This window comes from Heptranchias perlo, chromosome 3 (assembly GCF_035084215.1).
Source record: "Heptranchias perlo isolate sHepPer1 chromosome 3, sHepPer1.hap1, whole genome shotgun sequence".
In the NCBI taxonomy this organism is placed as follows: Eukaryota; Metazoa; Chordata; class Chondrichthyes; order Hexanchiformes; family Hexanchidae; genus Heptranchias; species Heptranchias perlo.
Window position 1 is genome coordinate 123,989,681 of NC_090327.1, and position 12,925 is coordinate 124,002,605.

Here is a 12,925-nt window from a genome sequence, read left to right on the forward strand (position 1 = left end):
TCCCAATTTGCAGGGACCAGATTGTTTGCATCCTCAGGGCAGTTCCTGCAAGGGTACCTTCATTGGCTGTAAAACACTTTGGGACTTCCTGAGGTCGTGAAAGGCGCTATATAAATGCAAGCCTTTCTTTCTTCTTTCCTCCTTTCTTTCTTTCTTTCTTCCTTCCTTTCTTCCTTTTTTCTTTCTTTTATTTTCTTTCTTCCTCTAAAGTATCTTCACTTAATGGAGCTGTGCTTCCTCCTTGTCTTGTTCTAGTCATTGCAACCTCTGTTAAGTAGCAGGACAGTTTTAAGAGTAAGCAGCAGTCCTTTATGAGCTGCAGTTCCAAGAGCTGCTGCTCAGAAAATCCTATCCCTGAGCATTGCATGTCATGCACTGTGCACTGGGAACGTTGTACTAACACTTAATTAGCTGACCTTGTGATATCTCGTGAGGTCATGCACAGCCCCTGAGAGGCATAGGTCCAAACCCTGCTGCATTGGGGCAGTATTATTATCTTCACATCCTTATATTAAAAAATTAAAAATTTCAAAGTCATAAAGATCCTGCTGATATAGAGACTTCAGCCATATTTTATTCTTTGGTCATTCTCTGGATATAAACAATAAGATAGGGAGAACCTTTAGAATAATTACACACTGGGTTTACTCCCCTCTGTGTACTATTTTTATTGCACTTCCTAAACCGTTTGCATAAATTGCCCTCTGTGTTATTTTAACGTAAACGTTCACACATTTGAAATAAATCTACAGAGGGCATTAAACCCTAATACGTTACAGCCTTTATAAAAACAAAATGACACAATGAATTCCCCCCTGCCCCCAGCAGTCTTTGCAGGGGACCATCCAAGACTCTATACCCCTTTACCAGAAGAAAACCTCTGGACTAATAACTCATTAAAATAGCACTAGTACAAACTCGCTATAGTTCTGTGCACATATTATACAAATTAGATGGAATGTCGGAAGAGTTAATGTACCAGAGGGATGAATGTCGATGGGTTGCACGGATTGATTTTCCGTACATTCTTAATTGAGTGTGTTTGATGATTTAATTGTTTTAATGGTTAGACTAAGTATAAGCATATGCCTTTTTTTTTAGTTTGTTTCTTTCTCCACATTAAATCTTATTTGAAGATTACATTTGTTTATAAAGCAAGCCGTCAATTTGACATTTATCGCAAGGTAATGTTGCAGCATTTTGAACTACTATTCTGCTAAGAATCAGAACAAATGTTCGATTTTTGATCAGTTGCAATTGTAATGTTACATGGAAATGTAATTAAAGTTGTAAAGTACAGATAGAGATGATCAAATTGAATACACTGGTTCCTGGGACCAAGGGGATGTACATGTCATACAAAGCAACCAGGCAAAGATGAATGATGTAGATTGCAAGCTTAGAGTTTCACTTGTTTCCCTTGAGGAAGGAACTTTGCAGAATCTTCGCTCAGATAGTAAATAGGTTGGAAAGAGTTTGCGATCGGGAGAATTGTATGCAGTCTGTGGAAGTAGTAAAACGTCTCAAGGCACTTGGGGAAATCTGAAATAGAAGAGATCAAATATTAAGTAAGGAAACAAGATTGAGGGAAGGATAAGAGAAAATTTCCTTCAAGCGAGAGCTAGACCTGTTTCTGGCTGAGGCGGAGATCACCTCTTACAAAAGGTAGGTACTGCATAGAATTATCAGGGCCAGAGTGATCTCCTGGACTAGTTCCAATCACCTAGTGGGGGTTGGAGAGAAATTTCACAGATTTTTTTCCCCCCAAATTGGCCTGGGTTTTTATCTTGTTTTTTCACCTCTCCCAGGTGATCACGTGGTTTTTGGGTGGGGTGGAGAGTGTATATATTGTGATACACAAGGCATCCCAATTGTGTGGGACAGGCTGGATGGACCAGAGGATTTTTTCATGTCCATCATTGTTCGTATGTTCGTAATTTAACGTGTGTGTGTTGCTGGTGGGGAGCCTCACCCGCTATCAGATTTATTGTAAATTTAGGCACATGCTGATCATGATTACATAGAATTACATAGAATCTTACAGCACAGAAACAGGCCATTCAGCCCAACTGATCTGTGCCGGTGTTTATGCTCCACGCGAGCTTCCTCCAACCCTACTTCATCTAACCCTGTCAGTATATCCTTCTACTCCTTACTCCCTCATATGCTTATCTAGCTTCCACTTAAATGCATCTATGCTATTCATAATTTTCGAACCAAAAATCATGGTCAGCACTTGCCCGAATTTCTGATATGTGGGAGAGGCTCCTCACCAGCAGCGCAGACTTGTAAAATGACCTCAAGTACCATCTCCTTTGCAGCTGTTTCCAGTGGCAGAAGAAGCATTGATAGGGTTAAGACTCCCCCACCAGTCCAGAGATAGCCATATATGCATTTCAGTTTTCTGCTTCAAATGTACAAAGGTGGGATTTTCATCATTTTGCTAGTCTGAACTTCAGCTGTGGAGAAGCCAAGGATCAGGTTATAATTCTTCCTTGCACCAACTGAGTGAATCCAAAACCCAAACCTGCGTTGTTCAAATTAACTTACTGAAATAATAAAGTAGAACTATTGTCCAATTTCATTAAATGTCTTTGTACAGAACAAAATATTATGCAATATGACAAAGCAATTGGCTGGTCAGTAACCTATTAATCTATTTAATTTCTACTTCTCTCTTTAAAGGGGAAGAACATGTGGTGGAGCACAATTTGTTGAAAGATTCTCCCTCTTTGACAAACAGCAATATTAGCCTCAGAAGAATTTTGAATGACTTTTTTTTAAACAAATATTAATTTTCTTAGTGGCATGGGCAGTCTGAATTCAGGTCTCCCTCCCTGCTAGGCCACTCCAGGATGCCATTATCAGTCATGGCTCACTTTCGCCTCTGAATCAGCAAATTGTGAGTTCACAGTCCTACTCCAGAGACTTGAGCACATAATCCAGGCGGATAATGTAGTGCAGTACTGTCGGATGGTGCTGTCTTTCGGATGAGATGTTAAACGGTGGCCCTGACTGCCCTCTCAGGTGGACATCAAAGACCCCATGGTACTATTTCAAAGAGGAGCAGGGGAGTTCTCCCTGGTGTCCTGGCCAATATTCATCCCTCAACCAACATCACTAAAACAGATTATCTGGTCATTTATCACATTGCTGTTTGTGGGACCTAGCTGTGCGCAAATTCACTGCTGTGTTTCCTACATTATGACAGTGAACACATTTCAAAAATACTTCATTGGCTGTAAAGCGCTTTGGGACATCCTGAGGTCATGAAAGACGCTATAAATGCAAGTTCTTTCTTTATTGACAGGAAATTCCAGAGTCATCTACAGTGAACAGCTATGGTTCAACTTCAAATCAGACCGAGAGCCACTCCATCACATTGATGGGCAGCTGATATACTTCTCAGTCTCTTTGGCCTGATGGCATGACTGAGATCAGATACTCAACACGTTATAATAATCTTGGGTATGATCCCATGTCCCACCATTCAATGCTACAATGTACTTGAGCACCAAGATGCTATGTTGCTACACCAGCTACAAAACTTTTCATATTTTAACTGAGTTTTCCTTGAACACTATCAGCAATACCACAGCGTTAAATTCATGGTCATTTAAACTATTAGAAGGCCAATTAAAAGTCTAAAAACAACTGGTGAACTGAGTAGTGCTAGCACTCTAAAGGCCATATAGTCCTATCTGCGGTCATATAGTGGGACTGATATGTACACTGCTTACACATAACAGTACTTCTTTGCAACCTGACCTTTAAGAGACGTTAGCCATTAATAGCTATTTAGATGTACTGTTGATGGAATTTAGATAGAGTGGGACACTGTTTAACCAAACAGTTTAGGAAACACCCTTTTAAAAAAGTGAGTAAGTTGGACCGATGCTGGCATATTACTTTCCCTGCATTAAACAATATTAATTCAGCACTGAAACTGAGATACTGGATGTTAAAATAATTATATACACAGAGCATGTAGCCAGTTTATTAGCTAAATCAGTTTAATGGCATTTGGGTAAACAGTGTTCCAATGTATATAAGTAGAGGAACACATAATATGGTCCTATGAAGATACTCAAGTAGCCAGTCGCATGTATGGCTTTAAATAAATTTGTAGAGAAAGCAATATAGAGCAAACAGTCGGAAGGGAAATGGAGGGTCTCACGCCTTCTCGCACACAAAAACAAAAGAACATTGGAAATAGACAAGAGTTTTTAAAGTAACAACTGGTCTCAGACCTGTAATGCTCTGGCCCTCTTTGGTACAGAAGGGCAAAGGATGCTCAGCCCTGTAGTCCACATGAATTTGGTCAGTGGCATATATAATCTCATTTTTTATTATATGAGGTGGGGTGGGGGGGAGGCAGAGAGGGAACTGAATGTTAGAATTTATCGAGGTGAAGAACTTCAGTGCTGGGTAATTCGATATTTCCCTACTTTTGGCACCCAGCGTCAGCATTAGATATTTCCAGGTCAGGTAGAGCATAGGCCAGGCCATAAAGCTCAATCTCACTTCCTCAACAATGTGACAACCTCGGGCTCAAAAAAAACATTCCCCTATAGCACCAAGCCACCATTTCCATTTTCCACACCACCTGCCCTTGCAGCTTCAATGAGTGGCTACCGAATTATGGGATGTTTTGTGCCCAGGGCTCACAGCCACTAGCAGTTAGGTTGAGGCCGGCCAAAATCATTTCCACTAATACCATACAGTTGGCTCAGAATGGAGATATTCATCCTATCTAGGGGTTAGCCCAGGTCCCAGAGTAGGAAGACTAGTGTACTAACCAACTACATTAATGTACTAATCATCCTTGTTTTCGAATCCCTCCATGGCCTCGTCCCCTCCCTATCTCTATAATCTCTTCGAGCCCTACAACCCTCCGAGATCTCTGCGCTCCTTCAATTCTGGTCTCTTGCGCATCCCCGATTTTCTTCGCTCCACCATTGGCGGCCATACTTTCAGGAGGGGAGAGGCCATGGAGGGATTTAAACACAAGGATGAGAATTTTAAATTTGAGGCACTGGGGGATTAGAAACCGGAGTAGGTTAACAAGCATGAGGCAATGGGGGAGTGGGACTTGGTATGGGATAGGATACAGGTAGCAGAGTTTTGGATGATCTGAAGTTTATGGAGAGCGGGGGATGGGAGGCCGGTCAGAAAAGCATTGGAGTAAAAGGTACCGATTTCTGTCTACACCACCTGTGCGATAATCTGACGCAGCATATCGGCCGCCTTTATTGCACTGGAATGAAAATCAGGCAGGTTCTATAACAGATGGGTGATCAACTCTGTCAGATTACTGCCCAGACAGTGAAAACGAAAATTTACCCAACGGAGTCTGGAGGTGTCAATGGCATGAATGAGTGTTTCAGTAGCAGTTAGACTGAGTTGGAGCAGAGGCAGATGATGTCATGGAGGTGGAAGTAGGTGGTCTTTGTGATGGGGAGGATATGAGATTTGAAGATCAGCTCAGAGTTGAACTGAGACAGTCGGCGGGAAAGGGGATGGATTCAATGGCCAGGGTATGGAGTTTGTGGTGAGGGCTAAAGACGATCACTTCAGTCTTGTCAATGTTTCGCTGGAGGAAATGCAGCTCATCCAAAACTGAATGTTGGACAAGCAGTTTGATAGTACAGAGGCATTGGTGGGTTCCAGAGAGGTGGTGGAGAGATAGAGCTGGATGTCATCAGTATACATGTAGAAGCTGACCCCAAGTCTCTGAATGAGATCTCCATGGGCAGCAGAAGGATAAGGGGAAGGAAGAAGCTCAGGATGGATCCTGTCAGGCTCCCATGGTGATGGTGCGGGAGTGGGGAAAGAAGCCATTGTTAAAGATGCACTGACTATGATAAAAAGGTAAGAGTGGAACTAAGCAAAAGGAATCTGCATAGATTACAGCACGGGTATGGTAGTGTAGTGGTTATGTTACTAGACTAGTAACACAGTGCCCTGAACTAATAATCAAGAGAAAATGAGTTCAAATCTCCACCATAGCAGCTTGAGAATTTGAATTCACTGGAAATAAAAATCTAATATCAGCGACCATGAAGATATCAGATTGTTATAACAACCCAACTGGTTCACTAATGTCCTTTGGGAAAGGAAACCTGCCAACCTTACCCAACCTAGGAATGTATGTGACTCCAGTTCCACACCAACTTGGTTGACTCCAAAGTGGATAGAGAATTCCAAAGATTCACAACCCTCTGAATGAAGAAATTTCTTCTTATCTCAGTCTTAAATGGCCGATCCCTTATCCTACAACTATGCCCCCTTGTTCTAGATTCTCCAGCCAGAGGAAACAACCTCTCAGCATCTATCCTGTCAAGCCCCTCAGAATCTTATATGTTTCAATGAGATGACCTCTCATTCTTCTAAACTCCAGAGAGTATAGGCCCATTCTACTCAACCTCTCCTCACAGGACAACCTTCTCATCCCAGGAATGAATCTAGTGAACCTTCATTGCACCACCTCTAAGGCAAGTATATCCTTCCTTAGATAAGGAGACCAAAACTGTACATAAAACTCCAGGTGAGGTCTCACCTAAGCCCTGTACAGGGAGGAGGAGGAGGAGGGATAATCCATCGTGGTCACAGTCACAGGAAAGGTTATCTGTTGCTTTGGTTTGGGCCGTTTCAGTGCCATGGGCCGGGTGGAAGCTTAATTGGTGATTCAAATAGCGAATTGCAAGAGTGATGAGCACAGATCTGGGAGGTGACAACATGTTCAAAGACTGAGAGGGAAGGGAGGTTGGAGATGGGGGATGGGGTATCCCAGGAACACCCCACCCAGACATGCCCCCAAACTGCTGCAGGGACACAGAGGGGGCAGGCAGAAGAAGCACTCATCATTCTATGGATGTGGATTTTCTGCTCAATACAACTAGGGCAGATCAAGCCTAAATTCAAAATTCTGACCCCCACTCCTGCCACAACTTTGCCAGAATTCCACTCCCCAAGTTGTGGTTTTTCTACCCGGGTATAACTTTAATAAATTATTTCTCTTCTGTCTCCAAAGCACATAGGCCATGTTTTGCAAACTAGCTTGTTTTGCTATGACTGATCTCGGTTATCAGTCACTCAGCAATATGCCTGTACTATCATGTAAGATCTAAAACTGAAACTTAGAAGCAACTAAGAGACAGATGCACCACAATGAAATAAAATGACAAAGTGAGAAGGAGGTTACAGAAATGTTGCAAAGCAGATGAGGAGATTAAAAGATTAATTTAACAGTCACATACTGTACTAATAGTGAAATTTGGATAAACACACACATGAATTGTAATTTACATTTCCATATTCACTCTCATAAGAAACAGAAAGCTCTAATTTCTCTGTAAGTTTAATTTCTGCCTTTTTGGAGACAAGTGTATAATCATAGAAACAATGACAGCCAATTCATTGCTGCACTCGGTGCGAGAAGGTTTGGAGGTGTCTGAATACTAAATTTAGATTAGTTCAATATCTAGGACACTTCAAACTGAACAATTAATAATATTAAACAACTTCTATTATGGAATAAAATGCATAGAAATTGTTTCGTCCTTTAGGAATTCAATGATGAGAAAGTGGTGAAATAAATGATATAGAATAACAACTTCCTTGCAATGTGTTGACAAGTTGTTAGACAATTGAAAGGTTATCAGATGACACCAAATGCTAGTTGAGTTTTGCTGCTGTTGTTGTGAACTCCTCGGAATTAGGTTGTGTCACAATCCTGTTACTGTTATATAATACACACAAAACTTACCAGTTTTTTTTTAAAGTGTATCTATTTGTGCAGAATCTTGATGAGGAGTTGATGAGTGAGTAGGAACTGAGCAGCTCTTGATGCACTGTGACATACGAACTGAAATGATCCAGCGTGTAACTCAGAGCAGGCTGTTACTTACTTATTTTTCTTTTGTTGCTAAATGCTGACAAATATAGTATCCTGTGTGTATTATTCTCATAGAATCATAGAGCACAGAAGGAGGCCGCTTGGCCCATCGTGCCTGTGCTGGCTCTTTGAAAGAGCTATCCAATTAGTCCCTGCTCTTTCCCCATAGACCTGCAAATTTCTCCCCTTCAAGTATTTATCCAATTCCCTTTTGAAAATTACAGTTGAATCTGCTTCCACCACCCTTTCAGGCAGTGCATTCCCGATCCTAACAACTGCAATACATGCAAGACACTATACAGGCTGATTTTCGATTGTAGCACGCAACGGGCAGTGGGCAGAGCAATCGCACTAACGAGAGGCCTGAACCATTATTTGAATTGGATTGGCAAGCTGCCAGCACTTAACAATTGCAGAGCCGAGCCAGATGTTATAAGTTAAAGGGGGGGGGGAGGGAGGGAGGGAGGCAATGCCGGGGCATTGACTTCAATGGAAAGGAAAATCGAGCTGGGTGTATAACGAGCTGTCGATCTGCAACCACCAGCTTTCCAAAGTCGCTCGCTTTTCCCAAACCCGGAACCTCCACCACCTAGGTGGACAAGGGCAGCAGATCCATGGGAACACCATCACCTCCAAGTTCCCCTACAAGTCGCACACCATCCTGAATTGAACATATATCGCCGTTCCTTCATCGTCGCTGGATCAATATCCTGGAACTTCCCGTCTAACAGCACAGTGAAAGCACCTTCAGCATACAGGCTGCAGCGGTTCAAGAAGGCGGCTCACCACCACCTTCTCAAGGGCAACCAGGGATGGGCAATAAATGCCGGCCCTGCCAACGCCGCCCATATCCCAAGAATTAATTTTAAAAAAGAAAGTGACAATTACCCCCAACAGGTGTTGCCCTCATTACCCTGTCATTTGCAGACATGCTACCACTTTGGTGACAGGTGGATCTTCTGCCAGCAGACAATTCTACTGGAATTTAGCACATGTTATGGAACAGGTGTAATTCTGGTGAATCTAACACACGCCTCAAATTCCGCCCCCTCCATGGCCAGAAAAACCTCGCTTTTGCTCCAAATTACTATCTACTAACGAACTGGATCTTCCTCTTTCGAAGAACTCTTGGCAAGATTTTCTTCACAGGTAATTTTTCGTGTTATATCGTCAACCATTTATTTGCTGTTTCTTTTCTCGTTTCACAAACATTCCATCCAGGTTCTGATCCAGAAAATACATTAACATTAGCTGGGGGGAGAAAAAGTAGATTGGCACGCTAAACGTTAACTGAAACATAAATAAATAATTAAGTTACATGTGAAGCATTAGCTGTAAAAGAAATATATACATTAATACTCTTAAAAACTAGCTGAAAAATTTAAATGGTTACCTTTTTGTCTCTTTAAATTGGAACTTTAACCAGCTTTCCTTTAATATCTGTTTATGATGGATGGAACTTCCACACAGAATTGCAAATGTGAACAGGCTCACTAAAGACCTTCATTTGTATGCTGGATGCAGGCATAATTAGGTTCCCACTTGGAATGAGTAGGAGTGAATGATGTAGGTGCACAGTCAGAGAGCAACGCACCCCGGGGCATGTTTGTAGCAGGGATCGGGTAGAAGTGCCCACTGCCAGATTTCTCGACGCTCGCTCACCTGAATTCTGCTTGTGGTACCAACGCCAATAACAACAATTTGCATTTATACAGCGCCTTTAATGTAGTAAAACCTTCACAGGAGCGATTTTCAAACAAAATTTGACACGGAGCCACATAAGGAGATATTAGGACAGGTGACCAAACGCTTGGTCAAAAAGATAGGTTTTAAGGAGCGTCTTAAAGGAGGATAGAGAGGTAGAGAGGCGGAAAGGTTTAGGGAGGGAATTCGAGAGCTTAGGGCCCAGGCAGCTGAAGGCACGGTGGCCAATGGTGGAGCGATTAAAATTGGAGATGCGCAAGAGGTCAGAATTGGAGGAGCTCAGAGATCTTGGAGGGTTGTAGGGCTGGAGGAGGTTACAGAGATAGGGAGGGGCAAGGCCATGGAGAGATTTGAAAACAAGGATGAGAATTTTAAAATCGAGGCGTTCCTGGACTAAGGGCCATTGTGGGTCAGCGAGCACAAGTGAACAGGACTTGGTGCGAGTTAGGATAATCAAGCAACAGCTGAACTCAGACAAGATCAAGAGGAGCTCTCGCTTAACACAGTGTTTTAATCAATATTAAGCTACCTCTAAACAACATGAAATGATATCTATTTGGTGAGATGAATTATACCTTGAACAGGCTTAACCGGGTTTGTGTTTTTGGTTTTACAGATGGGATTCTGCAACAAAATTGGTTGGATCCCATGACAAGACTTTCCAAATTCTGCTCTGCCGAATGCTGAAATGATTGATAAAAAATTAACAAAATGAAACCTCTGGTATTTGAGCAGGGAACTTGTGACATTTTGGGCTGGAATTTCCTTCATCCAATTTACAACAAAATTACGCTGAAATTTAAGCTATGCCGATCTTGTTGATGGCATTTTTCGCTGAAATTTCCTCAGAGTCGCATTGGAATACTCTGGAACGTAAAAATTAGCATAAATCGAGCTGAAATAATCGGAGCCCTGGGAAATCGCCATCTTCCTTCTCTTTATCTTATGAAAATTAAAGTTTCAAACCATCAAATCATCATTTATGCTTATTAAGCACAGCATATTTAAGAAAATTCAATTGTGTAAGTTTTTCTCTTTTTAACAGATACTGATGTCTTAAAAAGGAATTTGAAGATATAAATACAGAGCAGGTCTCAGTAAGGAGATTTTTTTTAAATCACTGGAAAAAAACACTATAAAACACCAGAAATAATTACTTTGGCTTCTACTGCACCTTAAAATTTGGTCATAAACTTACGCCCATTCAGAACTGGCATAAATACACAAAGCTGTTGTTCTCTGGTCTTTGCACGGTGGGGGTGGGGGAGCGATGTTAATGAAATAAGTGGGGTTGGGGCAGACATAACATGGAATGCCGCAAATGATTGAGGAAATTTCCGGGCGGCGAGGGTCTGGCGTAAAAGCAGTGTGAGTCATTTGCATGCAAATTCGAGAAAACTCAGCTCTTTATGAGGAAATTCCAGGCCTTTATCTAATACATTTAACCTGTGCAATATCACTTCCGCTGACTTTATGAGCCAAGGTTACAGTTCCGAACCAGCCACAAAATTTCGGCGCGGATTCGATGGGCTGAATGGCTTCCTTTCGTGCTGTATCCTTTCTATGAATCTATGAAAAAAAATTCTACTGTCCGAATAAACATGAATTCCACCATTCCCTAAAGTCTTCTACAAACAATTTATTTCACTGTGTTTCAATAACAGAATGGGGCCTCAAGGGAATCGTAGAAAACAGTAAAGGTATTTCCTTATGCCACTTACGCATGCACAATACGGTCTTTGAGAACAAAGCAAATAAAACAAATGATTCAAGTCTTACGAGACTTCCACCCACAAAAGAACAGCTGCAGTCACTTAGGAAACGATTTCTCAATCAATTCCTGTCTCGAGGAGTATTTTCCTTGACAAATTTGCCCATTAAGGCTGTGGAAAATTCAGTATCCAAACTGAACCATTTGAGCTGGTAGTGTTATTATTTAATATTAGGTAATATAAAAACACAATGCTTGCAATTATACGCTTACCTTATCATGTCGAAATGTCTTAAAACACTTTGCGTGATGAATTATTTTGAACGCAGCGGATGTTATGTAGGCTGTCATTCCATACTAGCAAAGGCCCACAAACAACCATGAAAGAAAGAAAGAAAGAAAAACTTGCATTTATATAGCACCTTTTACGACCTCAGGACGTCCAAAAGTGCTTTACAGCTAATTAAAAATACTTTTGAAGTGTAGTCACTGAGTCACTGTTGTAACGTAGGAAACACAGCAGCCAATTTGTGCACAGCAATGTCCCGCAAACAGCATTGAGATAATGATCAGTCCATCTGTTTTGATGTTGGTTAAGGGATAAATATTGGCCAGGACTCCAGGGAGAAAACCCTTGCTCGTCTTCAAAATAGTACCATGGGATCTACCTGAGAGGGCAGACAGGGCCTCGGTTTAACGTCTGAGCTGAAAGACGTTAAGAAGAATGTAATTTTATTTTGCTGATATCGATTGAGGGATGAATGTTGCCCAGACATTGGAAAATCTCCCTACTTTTCTTCAAATACTAATATAGGCGTCAGTAATTTCCATGGGGGTTGTCCCGATTTCCCGTTGTACCGTTGGCAGGTGATGGGCAGAAACCTCGGAGAGATGGCAGCAGATCGAGGAACCCCTGTGCAAATTCTACCCCAGGCCTCCTGAACCTCCATAACAGGCAGGTGGAGCTTGGTTTAGCATCTCATCCAAAAGAGACAGTACCTCTAATAACGTAACATTCCCTCAATACTTCACTGGAGTCAGAATCTACAACCTTCTGACCCAGAGATAAGAGTGTTACTAATTCAACTGGAGACAACTTTAGTAAGGTTAAATGTCGTACTAAGTTGACTAAAAGTTTATACAAAGTATAATAGCCTGAATAGATTGCAAATTTTAAGGGGTATACAAAATGCTCTAATTGTACAATATTATATAAGAAATAAGTTTCATATTGGCCAGGATCAAGAACTTGGGCAAGACTTTGATGATCCCAGTCACCTATGTAGGAATGCAATGTAATAAGGTATGCGCCTCGAGCCAAGCTGTTCTAGTACAGCTACAACACTAACATCTAACCAACAATATGGAAAATTGCCCAGGTATGTCCTGTCTACAAAAAGCAGGACAAATCCAATCCGGCCAATAACCGCTCCATCAGTCTACTCTCAATCATCAGCAAAGTGATGGAAGGTGTTGTCGACAGTGCTATCAAGCGGCACTTACACACCAATAACCTGCTCACCGATGCTCAGTTTGGGTTCCGCCAGGACCACTTGGCTCCTGACCTCATTACAGCCTTGGTCCAAACATGGACAACAGAGCTGAATTCCAGA

The 12,925-nt window shown here is 41.8% G+C and overlaps 1 long non-coding RNA gene across 1 annotated transcript in view; it reads right to left on the reverse strand.

The window, feature by feature from the left end:
* LOC137307230 (uncharacterized) overlaps positions 1-343 on the reverse strand; it is a 42,763-nt gene extending 42,420 nt beyond the window's left edge. Inside the window, exon 1 of the long non-coding RNA XR_010959079.1 lies at positions 58-343. This is a non-coding gene — a long non-coding RNA (uncharacterized lncRNA). The remainder of the gene's footprint in view (positions 1-57) is intronic.
* Between the last annotated feature and the right edge of the window lie 12,582 nt (positions 344-12,925).